The sequence below is a fragment of the Mustelus asterias genome, unplaced genomic scaffold (assembly GCF_964213995.1).
Source record: "Mustelus asterias unplaced genomic scaffold, sMusAst1.hap1.1 HAP1_SCAFFOLD_2318, whole genome shotgun sequence".
Lineage (NCBI taxonomy): Eukaryota > Metazoa > Chordata > Chondrichthyes > Carcharhiniformes > Triakidae > Mustelus > Mustelus asterias.
Window position 1 is genome coordinate 25,301 of NW_027592263.1, and position 21,788 is coordinate 47,088.

General features: G+C 44.7%; 5 non-coding genes across 5 annotated transcripts; 2 read left to right on the forward strand and 3 right to left on the reverse strand.

The window, feature by feature from the left end:
• Window positions 1–2,029: 2,029 nt before the first annotated feature.
• On the reverse strand, window positions 2,030–2,121 carry trnar-ucg (transfer RNA arginine (anticodon UCG)). The gene is given in 2 exon segments: window positions 2,030–2,065; window positions 2,085–2,121. It is a non-coding gene; the product is annotated as a tRNA-Arg (tRNA).
• Window positions 2,122–5,301: 3,180 nt separating this feature from the next.
• Window positions 5,302–5,373, reverse strand: trnag-ucc (transfer RNA glycine (anticodon UCC)). Its single transcript has one exon. It is a non-coding gene; the product is annotated as a tRNA-Gly (tRNA).
• A 1,856-nt stretch (window positions 5,374–7,229) lies between these two features.
• trnas-gcu (transfer RNA serine (anticodon GCU)) lies at window positions 7,230–7,311 on the reverse strand. The gene has a single exon. It is a non-coding gene; the product is annotated as a tRNA-Ser (tRNA).
• A 5,173-nt stretch (window positions 7,312–12,484) lies between these two features.
• Window positions 12,485–12,567, forward strand: trnal-cag (transfer RNA leucine (anticodon CAG)). The gene has a single exon. It is a non-coding gene; the product is annotated as a tRNA-Leu (tRNA).
• An 8,224-nt stretch (window positions 12,568–20,791) lies between these two features.
• Window positions 20,792–20,863, forward strand: trnam-cau (transfer RNA methionine (anticodon CAU)). The gene has a single exon. It is a non-coding gene; the product is annotated as a tRNA-Met (tRNA).
• Window positions 20,864–21,788: the final 925 nt, after the last annotated feature.

The following is a 21,788-nucleotide window of genomic DNA, read 5'->3' on the forward strand; positions in this document are numbered from 1 at the left end:
TTTACCCTGCTGATCCCGCTGACAATCGGGTCCATTTAGTATGGCCGATCAACCAAGCCCGCACATCTTTGGACTGTGGGAGGGAAGCCACACAGACATGGGGAGAGCGTGCAAACTGCACACAAACAGTGAACCGAGGCCGCAATTGAACGTAGGACCCTGGCGCTGTGAGGCAGGAGTGCTAACCACTGTGCCACCCAAAATTATTTCCAGTCTCTTCGCAAGTTTCCCGTGCCATATCCTTCAGTACCTTTGGATGGTCAAACGAAATTTAAATCTGGTGATCGTTTCTTCTCGTGTTCTGCAGTGACATATTCACTGCAATGATTTCTCATGATCTCAAACCTGCTCCCGATTCAATAAACGATCGCTGGGCTTGTCCGGGTTTTAAACCCGGAAGCACTGGCATACTAATATTACCCTAACCGAGAATCATACCCCTCGACCAACGAGCAAACTGCCAATGCTCTGGACGATACCAAATTGCAAATGCTGCCGACTCAATGATAATTTAATATTGATTTCTAAAGTGGATTTAATGATTAAATTACGAGGTCTATCCAATCACACCCCTTTATTAATTCTTCATATTGACCTATTCCTGGAACACCCTCACTTGATGTGAACGTCTTCCCTCTGTTGAGGTTCTGGGTTGCGGCCAGTAGATGTCAGCACACCCAGGAAGAGCGAAGCTCACAGACCAGAGAGGTATAAATAAACAAGAATTGTTCAGACTATCGGGAAGTTTTAACAATATTAATGTTGGACGTGGCTTTTTTATGTTAGTTATTTTGTAACAAGCAGTTGTTATCGTTGTCTGTCTCTTGATTTGAGGATGACACCCAGTCAGGGCCGTGAATTACTGCCATGGGTCTTCAAGTGAGTGAACAGGCCCATTCTCGGCCCATGGAGCTTTCTTCTCTGTTACTTTCTTCTCTCCCACCATTCTGCCTCATAAAAGCGTGCTGTAGATTGAGGGAAATGTTTTGGCCATTTTCAACGATGAGTAACAAACTCCTCCCAGTCACCAGCATGAATGCTGCCTCGCTTCAATCTGGAGGATGGCGGGGAAGCATTACTGATGGAATTTCTCTCACACTCTTAGGATTCGCTGATACGCTGGTCACATGTACATCATTGTGCCAAAACCACCAACCATCAATGAGAGTGAGATACATTTTTATCTGCCCTTCTCTGGCCTATTGTATCGAAATGAAATTTTTCAAAATCTTTCACTAATTTACAGCCCAGCATCAGACCCCCCTCAGCCTTGTTATTGCAGGAGAAGAAGCATCCAGTTTCTCAATCCGTTACCAGGCCATTCTCTTTCTACATAATTATTCTACTTTTTATGGGCTGTTGGTGTCGCCTGCTGGACCAGCATTTGTTGCCTTTCCCTAATTGTCCATCAACTGAGAGTGGCTTGTTCGGCCATTTCAGAGGGCAGGTAAGAGTCACCCTCATTGCTCTGGGTCTGCAGTCACATGGAGGGCAGACTTCTTTATCTAAAGTGCACTGGTGAACCAGATGAGGTTTTACAACAATCGGCGACAGTTTCAAGGCCGCTATCACTGATACTAGCTTTCAATTCCAGATTGATTTAATCAATGAATTAAATTTCACTAATGGTGGGATTTACTCCGTCTTCCCAAAGATTAGTGCACGCCTCTGGATTACCAGCCCAGTGACATAACCTTTCATCCCTGTAAACAGAAACAGTTCATTCAGCTCATTATTAAACCTGTTCCTGAGGATGTGAGAATTCCCTCCACAGAATTTGATTAAACCATTTGCTGCAAAGCCTGTTGCTCCATTCGGGAGCATCAATGATTTATTAAGATCTCAAAGATAAGATTGATTTCTTGGGAGGAGAATAAAATAATGAGATTAAAAAATTGAGTGAAGAAAACAACAAGGAAGTGCATTCTCAGATAGCGCCCGGCAAGGTTTGCAAGAAAATGCAGAGCTTTCAGCTATAGAAGGACATTTCGTTTTTTTTCCGGAACTTCGACCAGATTTCTGCATAAAACGACCGCGACAGGACTCGAACCTGCAATTTTCTGATAGCATCATCACTATGATTGCCGAAGTCAGACGCCTTATCCATTAGGCCACGCGGTCAACAGATGCAATGCTGCACAGAATGTCAGTACCATGTGAATACCTACCGTGGTTATAATTATTGTCAGTCCTATTTTTGGATGCTTCGCTGATTCCCAGATGCCACAAATTGAAGGGGAATCCCCAGCGTTTGTAACCGGCAGAAAACTGAATTTCATTACTAACATTCTTGGATGCCTGTCTGTGTGGAGTTTGCACGTTCTCCCCGTGTGCGTGGGTTTCCTTCGGGTGTTCCGGTTTACTCCCATCCCCAACGATGTGCAGATTAGGTGGATTGGCCAGGCTGAATTGACCCTTCTTGTCGGGGGGATTAGTAGGGTAATTACTTGTGGTTGCAGGGAGGGATTCTCCGTCGGAGAGTCGGCGCAGAATGTCTGGGCCGAGTGGCCTCCTTCCGCGCTGTTGGGATCCGATGCCTCCTATACATCCTGTCTTAAATCTTCACTGCCTGTCCCTGAATCCTTCTGCTCGCAGCTAATCCAGCAACTTGGCCTGTGTTCAATGTGTTATGCTCTTTTACACGTCTCTTACATCACCACTCAATCCCGTCAGCTGCAAAGAGAGAAAATCCGAATTATCCAGCCAAACCTTTTCGCTAAAATCCATCATCGCTGGATCCAAAGCAGTAAATCTCCTAAGGACCCTCACATACTTTCGAAAGTGTGGTTACCGGGTCTGGGTGCAATCCTAAAACAGCTGTAGTTAAGCAGAGCTTTATAAAGATTGAGCATAACTTCCCATTTTTTATACTCAATGCCTCCATTTATGAAGTAAGAAGTCTCACAACACCAGGCTAAAGTCCAACAGATTTATTTGGTGGCTTACTTCTTACTGTGTTTACCCCAGTCCAAAGACGGCATTTCCACACCATGGCTTCCATTTCCGAAGCCAAGCATCCAATCCGCCTTCCTGACAACTCTCTCAAATTCGCCTCTCTCCTTCAAGATCTCTCTGAACCTCTGGTCACTCTGAGCCTGCACACTGCTCAGAACTGGGCCATTCAGTTTCTATTGCCTCTCCCCATCCCTTCTGTCAAAATGCAGCACTGTCCCTGAGTGTGGGATTAATAATGTGTCTCTGTTACAATATCAGTGAGAATCTCCAAGAGAATCTTTCTGGATAAAGCCGGAATTTACAAGGATTTCAGCCACTGAGACATTGTCTGGCCGTCTGTGTATCTTCGCCCTCACTCACTCTGTCCATGTCTATCCCTCCACCCCCACTCGTTAACTGTATATGAAGGGGGGATCTTGTTGGTTAATGACGCAGTGCAAACCATCTGTATCTTCATCTGAACAAATAGAATTCAGCTTGTGAACAAGATCATAATTTCAAACAGTTCTGGGTTAAACCAGGCACAACTCTGATTGGCTGCAGCCCCCCGAATCTGGGGAACAGACACTGTGAGCATCGCCAGCCTCAGAGGCTTTAATAGTTACTGAGCTGGGAAACTCCAATTATTCTCCCCGAATCCACAGCACAGAGCGAGAGGAGAGGAAAGCCTGTCCTCGGAGCTGTCAATCTGAGACACAGTTTGATCTGTCAATGTGCAGAGGTGAACACTGTGTCAGCGAGAGTGTGCTAAAGGGGCGGCTGGGTTAGACTAATGTTACTGTGTTTGTGTGTCCGCTCTCAGCGGCTGATTTCCCAGTCCTTCTTGTGCCAAATCACAAGATTCTCCTGTCATTGAATCGCGCTGCTCAGACCTGAAGAGAGTATTTAAGGGAAAGTTTGGGTCGATTTTAAGGTTTCAGTCGACAAAAGCGCGATCAATGCAGCAAAGAAACGGGTTGAAGTGGGAATTGCTGCCTTGAATTCAGATGGAATTTTCACGACAGGAAACGTTCGGATTTCAGTAACAGAAATAAGTCAGTCTGAGAATCTAGATAGTCTAATTTTAATTGCAGTGGGAGAGTTTGTGAAGAGAGAGAAACACAGCTGGAGGATCCGGGAGCTGACAACAGCTTGTCTCTGCACCATCCGCTCTCTTCCTTTCAGTTGCTCTGTGCCGCCACCACTGGTTTCATTTCGGACCCAGTTCTGACTCTCACACACATTTTCCACACACTCTCGGATATCATTTTCTGCCAGAAATACATCTGATGCGTAAACATGGCAACAATTGCTTTCTCAATGAGCTGCCCAGCTCTGTTGGATCTGTCAGAAATTATTGGGAGATTTTAAAGCAACATCGATTTGGTTGCAGAATTCTCTAATATCTGAATATATTCCATCACTTTTTCGCTTGTGTTTGGAGTCCTGGGCTGAGTGACCACTTAATCCATAGACATTTTGAAATTAATTCTAACATGAAATTTCCTGATGTCTTATGATTGTCTATAATCCTCTTTTACTAACGTTCCAATATGATTATTCTTCCTTATGTTCCACATGTTCGTTCCATTCCCAAACTGTTTTAAGCAGGAATACCGAACGCCCAGTAATGTCCAGCTTGCAGCATGTTTTGAATGAACATGGTATTTCATCATCTAAGCAGCATTTTGAAATTCTCATTCATTCAATGTATTCTGATGAAGTGTATTTCTTATGTCCTGTGTGTCATGACACAAGAATCTTTCTCTGGAATAAGTCCTTGTTTTGTCCTTGTGCTGCTCTTTTTCTTTCTTCTCAAGTCATGATTTTTCTCATGGAAGTTATAGCACAGAAGCCATTCGGCCTATATTGTCGATGCCAGCACAGTTCCCGGTCTTTATAGAAAGAGCCCACAGTAAATTAGAATTCAATATCATGGGCTGCCCTGGAGAAGCCAATTAAACATTTCCAATCTCGCTCATTGCGCACAGAGTTTGAACCTTCGCGAGGAAACGATGGTTTTGAGTCCAACGCCTTGACCACTCGGCCAACGCAGCTGCTTATCTCTCAAAATGATGTAATCACCTCAGCGATGTTCATGTTAACTTCATCAAGCACCAGGATTGTGCAGTGAGCAGTGTGTGAGCTGACATGTGTTCCTCTATTTTTATTTGGTGTCCTTATGTTTGACTGAGAATTCATTTGTTCAATTATTCTTCTATTTCAACATTGTTTTCAGGATAAAGAAATTGAAACCGAATTCTCGGTCCGAAATAAATAAAATTAGAACGGGAAGCGTATTTATCGGCAATTGCCGCGTTCGAATTTTATTTTGTCCACAAAATAAAGTCAAAACTACATTACCAATGCGATGGCCGGGAATCGAACCCGGGTCAACTGCTTGGAAGGCAGCTATGCTCACCACTATACCACCATCGCTCGCTATGTTTGAGCAATGGTTATTTACATTTGTTATAATTACGGAAGTGCCTTAGTTGCCGATTTCCTCAGACACCAGGTGGTCCTGACGCACATTTTGTAAACTGAAATTGTTCACTCTTGTTTTTTGGACAGTTTAAGCCTACTTTTTAATATTGTACCTGCCTGGGAACTAATTGAATAGTTTTGAGGCCTGTTCTTTCGGTTAAAAAAGTCTCCAATCAAAGCAAATTTAGATTCCAAGTCGAACGCCTGAACCACCCTGCAATCGGAGCTGTTTATTGGCCAGTCGATGCAACGACCTCAATAACGTTCATATTGACTTCATCAGGATTATTGAGATCACAGTCAGGGAGGTCAACTGTGTTCGGTTCCCGTTACTTTATATCTTTGTCTCTGACTGAGAGCTCATTCATTAACACAGAGACTTCTTCCTCTGTTTCAATATTTTTTTCTGCAGAGAGAATTTGAAGCGGAATTTTCCGTCCGAATAAATAATATTTAAACGGGACGTCCTTTTTGTTTCATTTCCGGCAAATGCTGCGTTTGAACTGTTTTTGACCACATGATTTGAAACGCAAGAGGCCGTAGATAAGGACCTAAATAAATGACCAGTGCTATGGCCGGGAACCGAATCCGCAGCCATGCTCACCACTGCACCACCATCGCTTGCTCTGTTAAATAGGTTGTTATTTTCATTAGTTATAATTACGGAATTACTTTCGTTGCTCACGAAGGTGTGTCCATAACACAATTTGTAAACTGATCTTGGCTGTCGCGTTTTTCTGCACAGTTTAACCCCCCTTTTCACTGTTGTTTCTGACTGAGAACTCATTGAATAGCATTGAGGCCTATTCTTTCATTGCAACAAAGTTTACACAGGAAGCAAATCGAAGAAATATTTCCATTAATAACTCATGAATAATGAGAATCTTGAGTGAATTTCATTTCAGGTGTCCTGTTCTGTTCTGTTCTGACCTGCGATAGCTAATTAAATAAGTCATCAATGTGATGGCCAGGACCCTTGATCAAATGCTCACACAGTCACCACCATCGCCCACTTGACTCTTGGAGCTGCTGCTGCCCACAGAGGTGGCCAAGCAAGAGGCACAGATGTTGACAAACTGCACCCGCTCCAAGTAGATTAACAATATTACTGAACAAAAAAAGGAACTATGACAGTCTCTCTGAAAGCATTGCACCAACACCTCTTAAAGAATCAATTTGCTGTAACTAATTCAATATGAACCGATTCAATGTCAGCCCTATTCCTTGCCAGTCCTCAAACAGGCATTGACTGGTTAGAAGTTTTAATCTTATCCGAGAACAATTGGAGAAATTCCCAAAGAAGTGAAACTGTCGCCCTGAACTTCATAGAATCCCGACAGTCCAGAAGGAGGCCATTCGGCTCATTCGGCTGTTCGAGCCGGCGCCATCAGCAATCCCATGCAGGCCCGTAACCCCACATATTTAACATGCTAATGCTCGTGACAGTTAGGGGCAAATGAACCGCACCTCCACCTTAACCCGGCACTAATTTTCAAGGCGGAACGTCCGATTCTGGAAAGACAAAATCCGCAACTGGTGCCTCAAAAGAAGCTGGAGTCTGTTTTGGAGCTTCTGCAACCACATGTTCTCATGGTGGCAAACTCCTGCCCAAAGCTGGTGTCCTGATTTGAATCGATTGCCAGCTCGAGTTTCTCATTTGGATGAGGAATATGGAATGGTGCTGGATTATTCACCCCAAATACCTGCAGAGCTCGGTCGAAACTTCACGTTTGTTCGGAAACTTCAATATCAGTCATCAGTTCACCCTCAATCAGTGGGTCAATACGAAGACGGAGAAAATGCACCAACGACGAAGATGGGATTCGAACCCACGCGTGCAGAGCACAATGGATTAGCAGTCCATCGCCTTAACCACTCGGCCACCTCGTCATGCGTCTCCACTCCCCCAAACCAGCTCTTGTGCTCTTAACACCCGCAACAAGAAGACATTTCTCCCGCAGGACAATGTTGTGTTCCTGCTCTCTCATTAATCTCGGTTCGTTGTAACTCTTCCATTCGATGTAAATCCATAGAAAGTAAAGAGGGAGACAGTTTATTTCTCAGGTCCCTCCAGGTCAGAAGGTTGCGTGTTTAATTCACGTCAGGCTCCTGGAGGATTTCTGCAGTTGGTCTTTGGATTCTGCATCCGGGGAAAGTTGATTGTTTGCAAATGTTCGCGAAATGATACATTTCAAAATTATGATGAAATGATATTTTAGGGATACCTCCGGTTTCCACGAGCAGGTCATATTTTTGCTGTTTGTAAATTTAAAGCAACGTCCACGGTCCGAGATGATTCAGCGGACATCTCAGGGGAGAGCTGACTTCTGGTGATTTAACCGTAGGATTCACATCTCAGGCGGGGAGCAAGGCTGAGAAGGCGGGGCCTGTATCAATAATCTCAACCGATACGGGAAATGATCGGGAGCTGTTGGCTGAATCTGCTGCACAGCCAACTGAACTAAACCTGGGACAAAATGCGCTGTGCCACCCACGGTAACACAAATCAACATGACGAAGCAAATTTGCTGCCGAGAAAATCCAGATTTGCTCTTGGACAGCAGCCGAATATGCCTTTTTGATGCGAGTGAAAACACGATAGCAAAGGGTGGTTTCGATCCATCTACCTCTGGGTTACGGGCCGCTTCCGCTGCGACACTCTGCTCCGAAACATAATCGCTTCCTGCCTATGACTGTTGCGCGGCAGTCCGACAACTATTGATTTAAAACAACAACCTCCGTGGTGGGAAGCACACCCTGGCTGGACAATAACACATGACATCACCTCGAGTGTAACAGATAGAGAAAGACACACAGAAAAGCAGTAAGAGACTATCAGGATACACACACAATGACAGACAGAAAAGGTGCCGAGCAAACCAGCAAGATACTGAGATGGAAAACATGATTATTTATGAAAAGCTGTATTCTGTTACACAAAGCCAGGCCCTGTTTTGAAATCTATTTCCTGCTGTGTAACTGTTCTCTCTGTTGTGGAACTGTAACTCTGTCGTTGACAGACCTTCACTGTGGTTGTGTCAAATTCTTCCCTGTTGTGTAAATGTGTTCCCTGTTGTGTAAATGTGTTCCCGGTTGTTTAAATATGATCCATCTTGAGCAGAAGTTTTCTCGGTTCTGTAAAGGCGTGTCCTGTGGTGTGACATGTTCTCTGTTGTTCTGTGATGTTGTCTCTGGAAAACAATCGACGGAAATTTCAAGGCCGCCATTTCTGAAGCTTGCATCCAATTCCAGCTTTATTTGGGCCGAATGGCTAACACCTGTTTCTGTTTTCTATCCATGTTTCTATGTATTAAATCCGTGAATTTGAATTTTGCAAGCTGCCGTGGTGGGATTTACTCCGTGTCCCCAAATATTAGTCCGGACCTCTGGATTGCCAGCCCAGTGACATAACCTTTCATCCCTGTAAACAAAAACAGTTCATTCAGCTCATTATTAAACCTCTTCCTGAGGACATCAGAATTCCATCCACAGAATTCCCATTGGCCGATTGATAACAAAGCATTTTGTTCGAGTTGGGAACATCAATAATTTATCCAGATCAAACAGATATTGTGGAATTGTTCGGATCAAAACTTCTAAGATAAGTGAGAATTAAATGGACAAAGTTACAAGGGAAGTAATTCTGAGAAAGCTCCCTGCAATTTCTGAAAGAAATAGTGGATTTCAGTTAACAGGCTCAGTTTTGAGGAGGTTCCACCAGATTTCTGTACAAAGTGACTGGGTTGGAAACTGTAATCTTCAAATAGCATCACAAAAGGCACCGTTAGGCTCCGGTTACGCGCCTGAAAGTGAGTGATTTTTGTGGAGTATGTGGAATATTTCTTGTACCAGTCCTGTTCAGCCACCGCCACCGCCCCCCCCCCCCACCCCGCCACCCCCTCTTCCCACCCACCAACTCTTTTTCCGTTACGTCGATGACTGTATCGGTGCTGCTTCCTGCTCTCATCTGCGTCTGGAAAAAATAGCGATTTTGCTTCCATTTTCTACCCTCGCATTTTCGCATGGTCCAAATCCGACACTTCCCTACCCTTCCTTGACCTGTCTGCCTCCAATTCTAGATAGACTGACCACCAGTAACTAAAGCCCCACCGACTCACACGCCGAGTACAGATCCTCATACCCCCCTCCCTGTAAGGACGCCATCCCCATTCTCCTAGTTTGTTCACCTCAGTCGGAACTGTTCCCCTGATGCCTCTTTCCAAATCGGCGCTCCTGACATGGACTCCAACTTCCTGAAACCAAGGTGCCTCCACCCCGACCCTCGGTGTTTGGTTAGGCGCTCAACCGTGCCCTATTCGTCTCCCGCACCTCTGACCTCACCCCTTTCTCCTCGCAGAGCCACGATCGGCTCCCAAAATACAGAAGTCAAACAGACATTTTTATCGTCTTCTTTTCCATCTGTTCGCTCAATATTTCGTCGATATCTTCACAAAATCCAATAGGAATGGCGATCAGTTTTCCAGTCAGTGATCAGCCCTCTGGAGGTGATTAAAGAAAATGAACAGTTTCATCCACTCTCGAAACCCTGGGGGCTTGAACCTGCGCGGTGAACCACATTAGATTTTAAATCAAACGCCTGAACAACTCGGTCATCGCAACTATAACCAACATCTAACAAACCAGTTTATGAACAGCTGATTTCTTCAAAGTTTACCTTTGATTGTCTCGCCAGACAATGACGAGGAATCTAACACACTATCCGTTGCGCCACAGAGCCACACCTGGTGCACTTATTCCCCATCCCCATATGGGAATTTCTGACGTATCGAACAGACAGTTCAAAAGTTCAGCAATTGGACAATGACTATATTTCAAAAATCCTTTATTATCAGTGAAATGATTTGGGCGCCCCTTGGTTCTGAAAAGAGCTGCAGAAATTCCAGTCGAACTCTGAAAGGACACAGACAGCTTAGTGGAATGGGAGGACATGTGGCGGATGAAGAATTAAGTGATTCATTTTGGTGGGAAGAACGCAAAGAGACAATACAAAATAAAGGATATCATTCCAAAAGGGGAAACAGGAACAGCGGGAAATATATGGACCTGTGTACAAATCATTGAAGGTGGCAGGGCAGTTTGTAACAGCCGTATATTATCCCCGGATTTAAAAACAACATCAGGATTTTGATACAAATTTTCTGCAACGAAAATCCAGATGTACTATTCGATCGCACATTCGATATTCCAAGCATTGCCTGTCGCCTGAGGTATGGTAACCCTTGGGCTAAATCGTCACCAGAAAGCTCTCCCTTTTGAGGGGGAAAGCAGCCTCTGGTCATTTGCAACTCCGGCGACTTTACCTTTATATCTGTGTCATATTCTTTGATTTTATTTGATTTGATTTATTCTTGTCACATGCATTAGTACACAGTGAGAAGTATTGTTTCTTACATGCTACGCAGACAAAGCATACCATACATAGCGAAGGAAAGAAGAGAGCGCACAATGTAGAGTTACAGTCACAGCAACATGTAGAGAAAGATCAAATTAATACGAGATAGGTCCAATCAAAATTCTGATGGTAACAAGGAAGACGCTGTTCTTTACTTGGTTCGTGCCTGCCGTCAGATTTTTGTATCCAGTTCTCGACAGAAGCCGGTGGAAGATAATCTGTCCACGGTGTGTGGCTGCTTCAACTGGCTGCTTTTCCAAGGCAACGCGGCGTGTCAATGGATGGCAGACTGGTTTGCGTGATGAACTGGCTTTGTTTACGACACTTTGTCGATTTTTTGCGGTCCTGGACAGAGCAGGAGCCGCACCAAGCTGTGATGCAACCAGAAGGAATGCTTTTTCTGGTGCATCTGTCTGTATTCAGACTGTGTTTTGCATTATCTGCTGCTCAATGAAGATTGGGATCTTTCTGATTCGATCAGTTAAACTGTGCGTGGAGAAGTGACTTGTTCTGACTGTCAGCTTCCGGAACTGAAACATGGTTTCTCAATTAATTCTGTCTCTGTCAACCTTTGGTACTGCAACTGAGTTTCTGTATCCCCTCATTTTGACTCACCGATTGATGTTGTTTATTCATTTCTGGTATGTGGGTGTCGCTGGCTGGGCCCGCATTATTGCCCATCCTAAATTTCCCGTGAACTGAGCGGCTTGATAGGTCACCTCAGAGGGCAGCTTAGAGTCACCAAAGTTGCTGTGTGTCGGGGGCCCCATTTAGGTCCAAACCAGTTAAAATATTCATTCCTTAAAGGACATTAGTGAAGCAGTTGTCTTCCTTTTGACAATCGATCCATGGTCGTCAGACTTTTAATCCCAGATGTTCTTAATTGATGAAATTTCACCATTTGCCTTGGTGGTGGTGGTGGTCTGTGTGTGTGTGTGTGTGTGTGTGTGTGTACGTGAGAGAGAGAGATTCTCACATAATCAGTCCGTTTGTGAGTGTGGATTAACCTTTTATATTCCCTCACAAACACTGTGATCCCCTTGCTTTTGTGAATTCCCAAGAAGCATTTGTACTACTGAGACCCTGGTGGTCGGGTGGAGGGTGGGGTGAGGGTTGAAGGCAATGCCGCAGGGTGCTGAGTGTGGAAGCAGCCGATTTTAAAGCTTGTGAGTTGGAAAGTGAAGAGTGAACTTGTCTGTGTGAAGATCACAGAAAAAGTATGTCTGGACCTGCGCACTCGAGACAAGTTTTGGGTTGTCAGTAAATGAACTCCTGTAATGAAGGGACAAAATCAGAAAGAGGAAATGCTGGAAATATTCAGCAGCTCCGAAAGCAGCTGTGGAAAGATATTCCTGTCGCCAGGATATAACTCTCCTATTGGATACTTCACGTTGCTCAGATCTGACACTCTCAACACCTTCGTGTAAGGAACAGGTAGGGCGGGAATTGGGTCTTTGTTGATTTGAGCAAACAGCGCAATGCAGCAATGAGAAGCTCCTCAGCCCCCGGCGGCTTTGGAAAGGATGGGACTCAGATACAGGACTCTGGTTGGGGTTCAAAAATGGAAAAATACATCGAGTTATAAATGTAATGATAATAAAGGTGGAATTCAGATCGACTTGTGCAGAAATTTTACACTTGGCCAATGTAGTCAGGATGGCCGAGCGGTCTAAGGCGCTGCGTTCAGGTCGCAGTCTCTTCTGGAGGCGTGGGTTCAAATCCCACTCCTGACAGTGATTTTTCGTTCGCGAAGCAGCATCCAAACCCAAGAAATTTCTCACCTGGCAGCACAAGGGCAGCTGATGCTGAGAAACAACGACCACCTGTGAGTTCCACTCCGAGACACACTTCATCCTGACTTGGAAATGTATCACCGTTCCCCTGGCTGGCTCACAATCTTGGAACTCCCTCCCGAACAGGAGTGTATGTGCACATATACCACATGGACTGCAGCGGCACCAGAATGAATTCATCGCCAATTACTCAAAGATTATTAATTTGGACAATAAATGCTTCTCGCGCCAGCGGCACACATATCCCGTATGAATAAAGTACTTCTTAAAAAATCACCTCGTGCCACAGAAGGAGCACATCTGCCTTCAGAGCAGAAAACTGTGTGTGAATCACATCCTGAACACGGCTACTTTTATACCAGGTGTGTGTCTGAAAACAGTAAGTGGAACCAAGCTCACGATAAGCCGCTCAATGTTTAGTGGAAGTGTTTCACTGAGTGATTTGTGTGATTCCCTCTGATGTGCTTTCTTTTGTGAATTCCTAAGGAGCACCTCCCCTGAGACCCTGGTGGGCGGGTGTCGGGGAAAGGCGGATTTGAAAGGTTTACAGGGAAATCGGTGCAGTCTCGATGGGCCACTGTGGGATTCAGTTATTTTTCTTTCATGAATCTATCCGAGATCCCATAGCATCTGTGGAGAGAGAACCGGTCATTCCCGTGAAAGGTCTGCATCTGAAATGTGAACTATCTCTATTTTCAGAGGTACGTTACAGATCTGGTAATATCTCTTTTTTCACTAATACCACCAGATCTGTTTGTGATTTATATAAATGATCTGGACTGTTTGTGATTTATATAAATGATCTGGACTGTTTGTGATTGATATAAATTATATAAATGATCTGGAAGAAGGAGTAACTGGGGTGATCAGTAAGTTTGCGGACGACACAAAACTGGCAGGACTTGCAGACAGTGAGGAACATTGTCAGAGGCTACAGAAGGATATAGATAGGCTGGAAATTTGGGCAAGGAAATGGCAGATGGAGTTCAATCCTGATAAATGCGAAGTGATGCATTTTGGTGGGAATAATGTAGGGAGGAGCTACACGATAAATGGAAGAACCATAAAGGGTGTAGAGACACAGAGGGACCTGGGTGTGCAAGTCCACAGATCTTTGAAGGTGACGTCACAGGTGGAGAAGGTGGTGAAGAAGGCATATGGCATGCTTGCCTTTATAGGACGGGGCATAGAGTATAAGAGTTGGGGTCTGATGTTGCAGATGTATAGAACGTTGGTTCGGCCGCATTTGGAATACTGCGTCCAGTTCTGGTCGCCACACTACCAGAAGGACGTGGAGGCTTTGGAGAGAGTACAGAGGAGGTTTACCAGGATGTTGCCTGGTATGGAGGGGCTTGGTTATGAGGAGAGATTGAGGAAACTGGGGTTGTTCTCCTTGGAAAGACGGAGGATGAGGGGAGACTTAATAGAGGTGTATAAAATAATGAAAGGCATAGATAGGGTGAACGGTGGGAAGCTTTTCCCCGGGTCGGTGGTGACGTTCACGAGGGGTCATAGGTTCAAGGTGAAGGGGGGGGGGGAGGTTTAACACAGATATCAGAAGGACATATTTTACACAGAGGGTCGTGGGGGCCTGGAATGTGTTGCCGGGCAAGGTGGTGGAGGCGGACACACTGGGAACGTTTAAGACTTATCTAGACAGCTATATGAACGGAGTGGGAATGGAGGGATACAAAAGAGTGGTCTCGTTTGGACCAGGGAGCGGCGCGGGCTAATTGTTCCTTGTTTCTCGTTTCAAGGCTTCATTCTATCATCATCTTGCTGGTGCCAGTACAGAGCGAGACTGCGGATAGTTGGGAACCTGTCTCGGGGGCAGGGAATTCATATGGTGTTCGTGGAAGTGGAAATGACTAGGGTTGGGAAGCATTTTCCGATCAGGGCCAGTGTGATCTCCTGGACTCGTTTCGATCGCCTCAGGGGGTCGGAGAGGAATTTCCCAGATTCTTTCCCCCATATTGGCCCTGGGGTTTTCACTCTGGGTTTTCGCCTCTCCCTGGAGATCACATGGTCTGGAATGGGGGGGTGGGGGTGAGTTAACAGGTTGTGTTGAACAAAGCATCGTAGCTGTGAGGGACAGCTCGGTGGATAGGATATTGGTATGTAGATAGGCTGGAAAATTGGGCGGGGATCCTGGATTCAGGATTCAATCCTGGACCGGGGAGCGGCGCGGGCTTGGAGGGCCGAAGGGCCTGTTCCTGTGCTGTATTTTTCTTTGTTCCTTGTTCTTTGTTCTTTGTATTTCCAGCATTCTGTTGTACCCACGAAGAGCGGTATCAGGCTCTGGGGCTTAGTTGGTTAAAGCACCGATTTAGTAAACCAGAAGATTCTGGATTCAGATCCTCGGATTCCTTTCCAGTGAACTTTGCAACTGCGTAAGTCGCAATATCCATTTCTTGCTTGTCAATGTTGTCTTTCCCTTCACAGTGGATAATCCACAACGATAAAAAAAAACATAGTTCGAGAGTCTCCACAAGTATCTTGACTATTTATTGACGTGATCCACGTACTTTCATCATCTTGCAGTAAAAAAACATTTAATTTGCAATAAATCCTATTCTCCAAGTTCTACAAACATAGCGTTCCATTGTTTTCTCAGGGAATTTAGAACAGAGTCAAATTGCCTTAGAATCACACCATCCCGACAGTGGTGAAGGAGACCATTCTGCCCATCGAGTCTGTCCCGACTCTCCGACAGAGAATCGCACACAGGACCTATTCCCGCAGAGCCACGCATCCACCCCGCTAATCTACCGATACAAACACCTTGGTGACCAAGGGGCAATCTAGCATGGCCAAATCCACCCAACCTGCTCATCTTTGGACTGTGGGAGGAAACCGGAGCACCTGGTTTCCTGAGATAACTTGCCTGGATGAATGCAGTTTGAACAGCACTGCAAAAACTTGGCATCATCCAGGATAAAGCATCCCACTTCATTAGCTTCCCATGCATAAAGCTTCACTCCCTCCACTCCCGACACAAAATGGCAGCAGTTTGCGCCATCTACAAGATGCACTGCAGCAACACAGCAAGGCTCCTTTGCCAGCACCTTCCAAACCCACGACCACGACAGCCTAGAAGGACAAGCACAGCAGACACATCAGAATAACACCACCAGGTTGCAGGGCACTGATATTTATTTATTGATTGTAGTTATTTATAAGTTGTTGTTGTTGCACGTGTGTGTTGTTTAATCTTCGTGATTTTCAAAAGAAGCGAAATATCGAATTGAAAAAGATGCTACTATTTCTCACCCAACCAGCGAACGTCGGGTCAAACTTTAAGAAAGCCCCCGGGGTTTGCGATTTATTTTTGAGTCAGTGGTTTCCCTGGGAGCCAATAAACAGAAGCAGCGTGGAGAGATGGCAGAGCAGGGAATGTCGGTGCCGAAGCTGAATCACATGAACGGAGCAGCAACCTGCTTTCTACTAATCGGACCCCAAGTCCGATTCTGGTGGGACTGAAACCCACAACCTTTGAATGGCTGACTTGCCATTATTTAGATGTCTAACGCGCTACCCAAAGCGCCACAGAGCCACATGCTGGAAGTTTGCTTTACTTGTCCATATATGGATAATTGACAATGTGGAAAGTTCAACAATCTCGTAGTTAAAAAGTCAAGGACTGTGAAGAGGGACTTTATTGATTGCAAGTCATGTTGCTACATCTTATGTCTGTTAAAACAGCTGTGGGAATACAGACCATTTTGTCCTTTTTACATGAAATCTGTCCATCACAGAATGATCCTCCCTCTTTCTCTTCCTTATTCTCGTGGACAGCTCGGAGTGTAATCTCACAGGCTTGATAGTCGGGGGCACATTCTACTCTATCTGCCACAGCGCTGATCAGAATCTGTTCCCTGTTCCAGTTAAACACCTGCACAGAACACAACGCAAAGCTGGAAGCTGGAAACCAGAATCAAAAACCGAAAATGCTGGATATGCTCAGCAGGTGATGGATGAATGGAGATTCCTGTAAAAGAGACCTTGGGGTACAGGTTCATAGCTCCTTGAAAGTGGAGTCACAGGTGGACAGAGTGGTGAAGAAGGCATTCGGCATGCTTGGTTTCATTGGTCAGAACATTGAATTCAGGAGGTGGGACGTCTTGTTGAAGTTGTACAAGACATTGGTAAGGCCACACTTCGAATACTGTATACAGTTCTGGTCACCCTATTATAGAAAGGATATTATTAAACTAGAAAGAGTGCAAAAAAGATTTACTAGGATGCTATCAGGACTTGATGGTTTGAGTTATAAGGAGAGGCAGGATAGACCGGCACTTTTGTCTCTGGACTGTCAAAGGCTGAGGGGTGATCTTATAGAGGTCTATAAAATAATGAGGGGCATAGATCAGCTAGATAGTCAATATATTTTCCCAAAGGTAGGGGAATCTAAAACTAGAGGGCATCGCTGTAAGGTGAGAGGGGGAGATACAAAAGGGTCCAGAGGGGCAATTTCCTTCACACAGAGGGTGGTGAGTGTCTGGAACAAGCTGCCAGATGCAGTAGTAGAGGCGGGTACAAATTTGTCTTTTAAAAAGCATTTAGAGAGTTACATGGGTAAGATGGGTATAGCGGGATATGGGCCAAATGTGGGCAATTGGGAGTAGCTTTGGCGTTTTGAAAAAAAGGCGGCATGGACAAGTTGTCCGAGGGCCAGTTTTCATGCTGTAAACCTCTATGACTATATGACAAGCCGCTGAAGCACAGCACAGTTGCACAGTTTAAAGTTTCCTTTCATCCACAATAGATATTCCATTCTAGTATTTTGAACAATTCAAATCGAAAATGTGCATTGTTATTCTCGTCGCCACAGCCTGAAAACAACTCCAGGCATTGATCTCTCCCTTGGATTTTAAATTTGTAAATCCATTCTCTATCTTTTAAAGCTACTATTGAAACGGTATCCATCACCCGCTCATTTCCTTGTGAATGAGCAGGAGAATTGAAGATATATTTGGATAATTTTCCTTTGACTACATTTGTACAGAAGCATCAAGGTCAAGGAGGGAACCACACACAGCACTTCATGAAATTCACCCACTAAAAGGTGACAGTGTTTAATCAAGGGATGGTTCTATTTGTTCATTTATTATTAATGGAGAATATAAAGTTGGAACAGTGTGCAATCTGGGCATTGTAACTGAGCAAAGTGAAACACAATGTGGACTGGGCAGGATAAGCCTAGCATGGGCAATGGACAGAGTGGAGGTGCGACGTTGGCTGGCTTGTGAGACGGCGCAGGGAGATGTTGCAAGGTGAAGGTACATCGGAAAATGGGAGTGTTAAATGTTGAATGATGAATGTGCAAGTAGAATGTGCAATGTAGACTGCAGGCTGGATATTCAATGGGTTCTGTGATGGGTGAATAGACTGTGGAATCTTGGCATGGTAAAGGTGCAATGGGGATGAGGACGGGTAAAGGTGTATCCTTTATTTTATATCACCTCTCCTCGATCTTCGGACCAAAATGCATCACTTCACACTTCCTTACATTAATTAAATTGTATCTGTCACGTGTCTGCCCATTCCACCAGACTGTCTATATCTTCTTGCAGATTATCAATATCCTCCTCACTAAAAATCATAATATTTTCAAATTTTGCACCACTGACAAATGTTGAGATCGAAACCTAAGCACCCAGATATAGGTCAGTAATACATATCAAGAAAAGCAAATTTCTCTCTATATAATATCCCCAATCAGAAATAGGTAAAACGTTCTGAAAAATATGCTTTAATAGGTTTGTACTAATAATTAAACTGTTGCTGAATGAAATTCTAACTAAGCTAATGATTCAAATGCCATTTGGCTCCAAATAAAATGCCAACCGGCACTAATACATTCAATTATAAGCATAGCCTTGCTCATTTATCAGGATTTAAATGACGAATACAGAGGGAAGCAGCGTACTGGTAGATTTCAAAATGAAATGGCCAAAAGATTTAGTATTTCTAAATTCCTCAGTCCCAGGTTCAATATGATGTGAACAATTCTTGTCTGCTGTGTCCCTCTCTGATGTCTGAACTTCAGCCTACCAGAGTGTGCTGCCATCCACTGGCCGCAATACAGAACTGCAGTGGAGCGGAAAAATGCATCTTAACTGTCGCTGTTGCAGAGACAGATCAAACAGGAGTTAATGATTGGATATCGGCATTACATTCCATAGAGAAATCAATATTAATGTAGTTTTAAATGCAGTCAGTATAACTTCGAATTTGCTATTACCTGGAGCAGTTGAGTCGACGAGCACAGATGTACGAAAGGAAAATCTCGGTAATGAGACGATGGAGAATGAATTTCAGAGATAAGCAGATGATGTTACGTTGAAGATTTTTAGTAGAGGATCGTGTGGAATCATGTACTAATTAGAACAAAAGGCCCTGTTTCAATTATGTACCTTCCAGATAGAATGTGTACAGATTTGCAAAGTCTCTCAGAGAGATTCATAATGAACATCACACACATATGTCGCACCAGAGACAGAGCGATACAGAATGAGTCCAACACTCATACACCTCGAATCTTAGAAGGGACAGCAAAGAGAGGGAGACCATTCGGCCCTTTGTCTCTATGCTGGTATGTACAAGAACAACTCAGCTCATCCCTTTCCCGTCCTTATCTCATAACCATGGAAATCCTTTCACTTCAGGTGCTGATTCCATTCCCCCTTGACAGCCCTGATTTGATGCTGCCTCTGCCGCCCTCTCAGGCAGTGCATCCCCAGGTCCTAAACACTCTGCACATTAAAAGCCATCCTTCTCTCCTCAGGCAATGGGAGCAATATTTCTTCATCTACTCTTCTTAGACTGCACCCACAAGCCCACCACCTCTACCAGGGTAGAGGCAGAGAGATTCTTTCCACTTAGAAAGGAAACAAGAACTTGAGGACACAGCCTCAAAATAAGGGGGAGTCAGTTTAGGACAGAGTTGAGGAGGAACTTCTCCTCTCGGAGGGTAGTGAATCTCTGGAATTCTCTGCCCATTGAAGCAGTGGAGGCTACCTCGTTAAATATGTTTAAGTCACAGGTAGATAGATTTCTGATCAATAAGGGAATTAACGGTTTTGCGGAGCGAGCGGGTAAGTGGAACTAAACCACTATCAGATCAGCCATGATCTTATTGAATGGCGGGGCAGGCTCGAGGGGCTAGATGGCCTACTCCTGCTCCAATTTCTTATGTTCTTACCATCTCGAAGGACAGCGGCAATAGATACATGGGAACACCGGCACTGCAAGCTCCCCCTCAAGCCACTCACCATCCTGACTTGGAAAGACATCGCGGCTCTTTCGCTGTCAGAGTGGCAAAATGCTGAAAGACTGTATGGCGAACAGCACTGTGGCTGTACCGACACCTCATGGACTGCAGCCGTTCAAGAAAGCAGCAAACCATCACCTTCCGAATGTCAGCTGGGGATTGGCAATGAATGCTGGCCTCTTCAGTGATGCCCACCTCTCGAAATGAATAAAACAAATAAACACTCGCAACTACAACCGGAGACAGATAGATACAGAACAAATCTCACTCACGTGCATGTTTGGATACAATCTGAATCCCCCAATCACATTCACTAACAGAGGGTAAAATGCAGTCGAAATTGGGCGATTGTTATCCAGTTGCAGTTTAACCAGAGTTTTATACAAGAATAGAGAACATCTTAACACAACGTGCAACATTTTAACCCAATATGGAACATTATGAGACCAGTTAATCATCTTTCTGCCGAACAGAAAACATCTTCACGGAGAATATTTTCACACAACACGGAACACGTTTTCAGAGCAGGGCATATATTAACAGAACATTTTAAAAAAGTACACAACATGGATCATATTTATACAACCGGAAAGATATTGAAAGCATCAGGGAAACAGCAGGAAATATATTTACAAATATGTACTTGCAACAGAAAATTCCTTTAAAAATAGAGATCGATTTTCCAATTCCGTGCTTTGCCGGTTTCCCATCACCTTTGCCTGTCGTTACGTGTCCAGACAATCTCTCTTACTGCTATTGTGTGTTTCTCTCTGTTTTATTCTCGCTTTGATGCAGTGGCTGAGCGTCCTGACACTGGAACGTGTATTAAATGATACAGGAGCGAAAATCTGCCTGACTATATTGATAGGCAGCAGCAATGCCCCTTGCCGGAGCAGAGTGACGCAGCGGAAGCGTGCTGGGCCCATAACCCAGAGGTCGATGGATCGAAACCATCCTCTGCTATTCCTATTATCACGGACAATGAAACGACTTGTGGCTTATACGTGGAGTCGGCAGACAGGTATTTACATCGGCTTCTCTTTTCTCCAAAAAACCTCAATCTGCAGTGAATCAATTTTATATGCAAGAAAGCATACGAACGGGGAACATCTTAACACAACATGCAACAATTTACTGACAGAAACATCTTCACGGAGAATCTTCTCACACAACATGGAACACATTTGCAGAGCAGGGGCCATATTAACAGAATAGAAAAAAAAAACATTTACACAGCCGGAAACACAACAGCGGAGCATCTTACACAACAGCAGAAATCATCTCTCAACAACAATTGAGACAGTTACATGGGGAAGATGGGTCTGGAGGGTATGGCGCAAACACGGGCGATTGGGAATCGCTCGGTGGTAAAAAACTGGGCAGCATGGACAGGTTGGGCCGATGGGGCTGTTTCCATGTTGTTAACCTCTATATCATAGAGCACAGCAGGATAAACAGTGAGACACTTTGCACAACAACAGTGAACATCTTTGAACAGCAGAGAGCACAGTTACACAGCGGGAAATATATTTATAAACATATTTACAAGAGAAAACTCCTTTCAAACATCAGTGATCAATTCCGTGACTGTCGTTACACGTGAACAAACAACCTCTTTGGCTGCTTTTGTGTGTGTCTTTCTCTGACCTTTTATTCTTGGTGTAATGCAGTGGAATTGTGTAGCCAGGCTGAGCCTCCTGACACTGGTGATGGTGTTAAACAAAAGTGTGGAAGTGAATATCTGACTGATTGCATTGATAGGCAGCGGGGGTGGGGGTAGGGTGAGGGGGAGGAGGAGAGGGGGGAGGGAGGAGTGGGAAGGAGGGAGGGGGGATGGGGAGAAAGAGAGGGGAGCGGAAGGGGGAGGGGGGAGAGGGAGGGGGAGGGG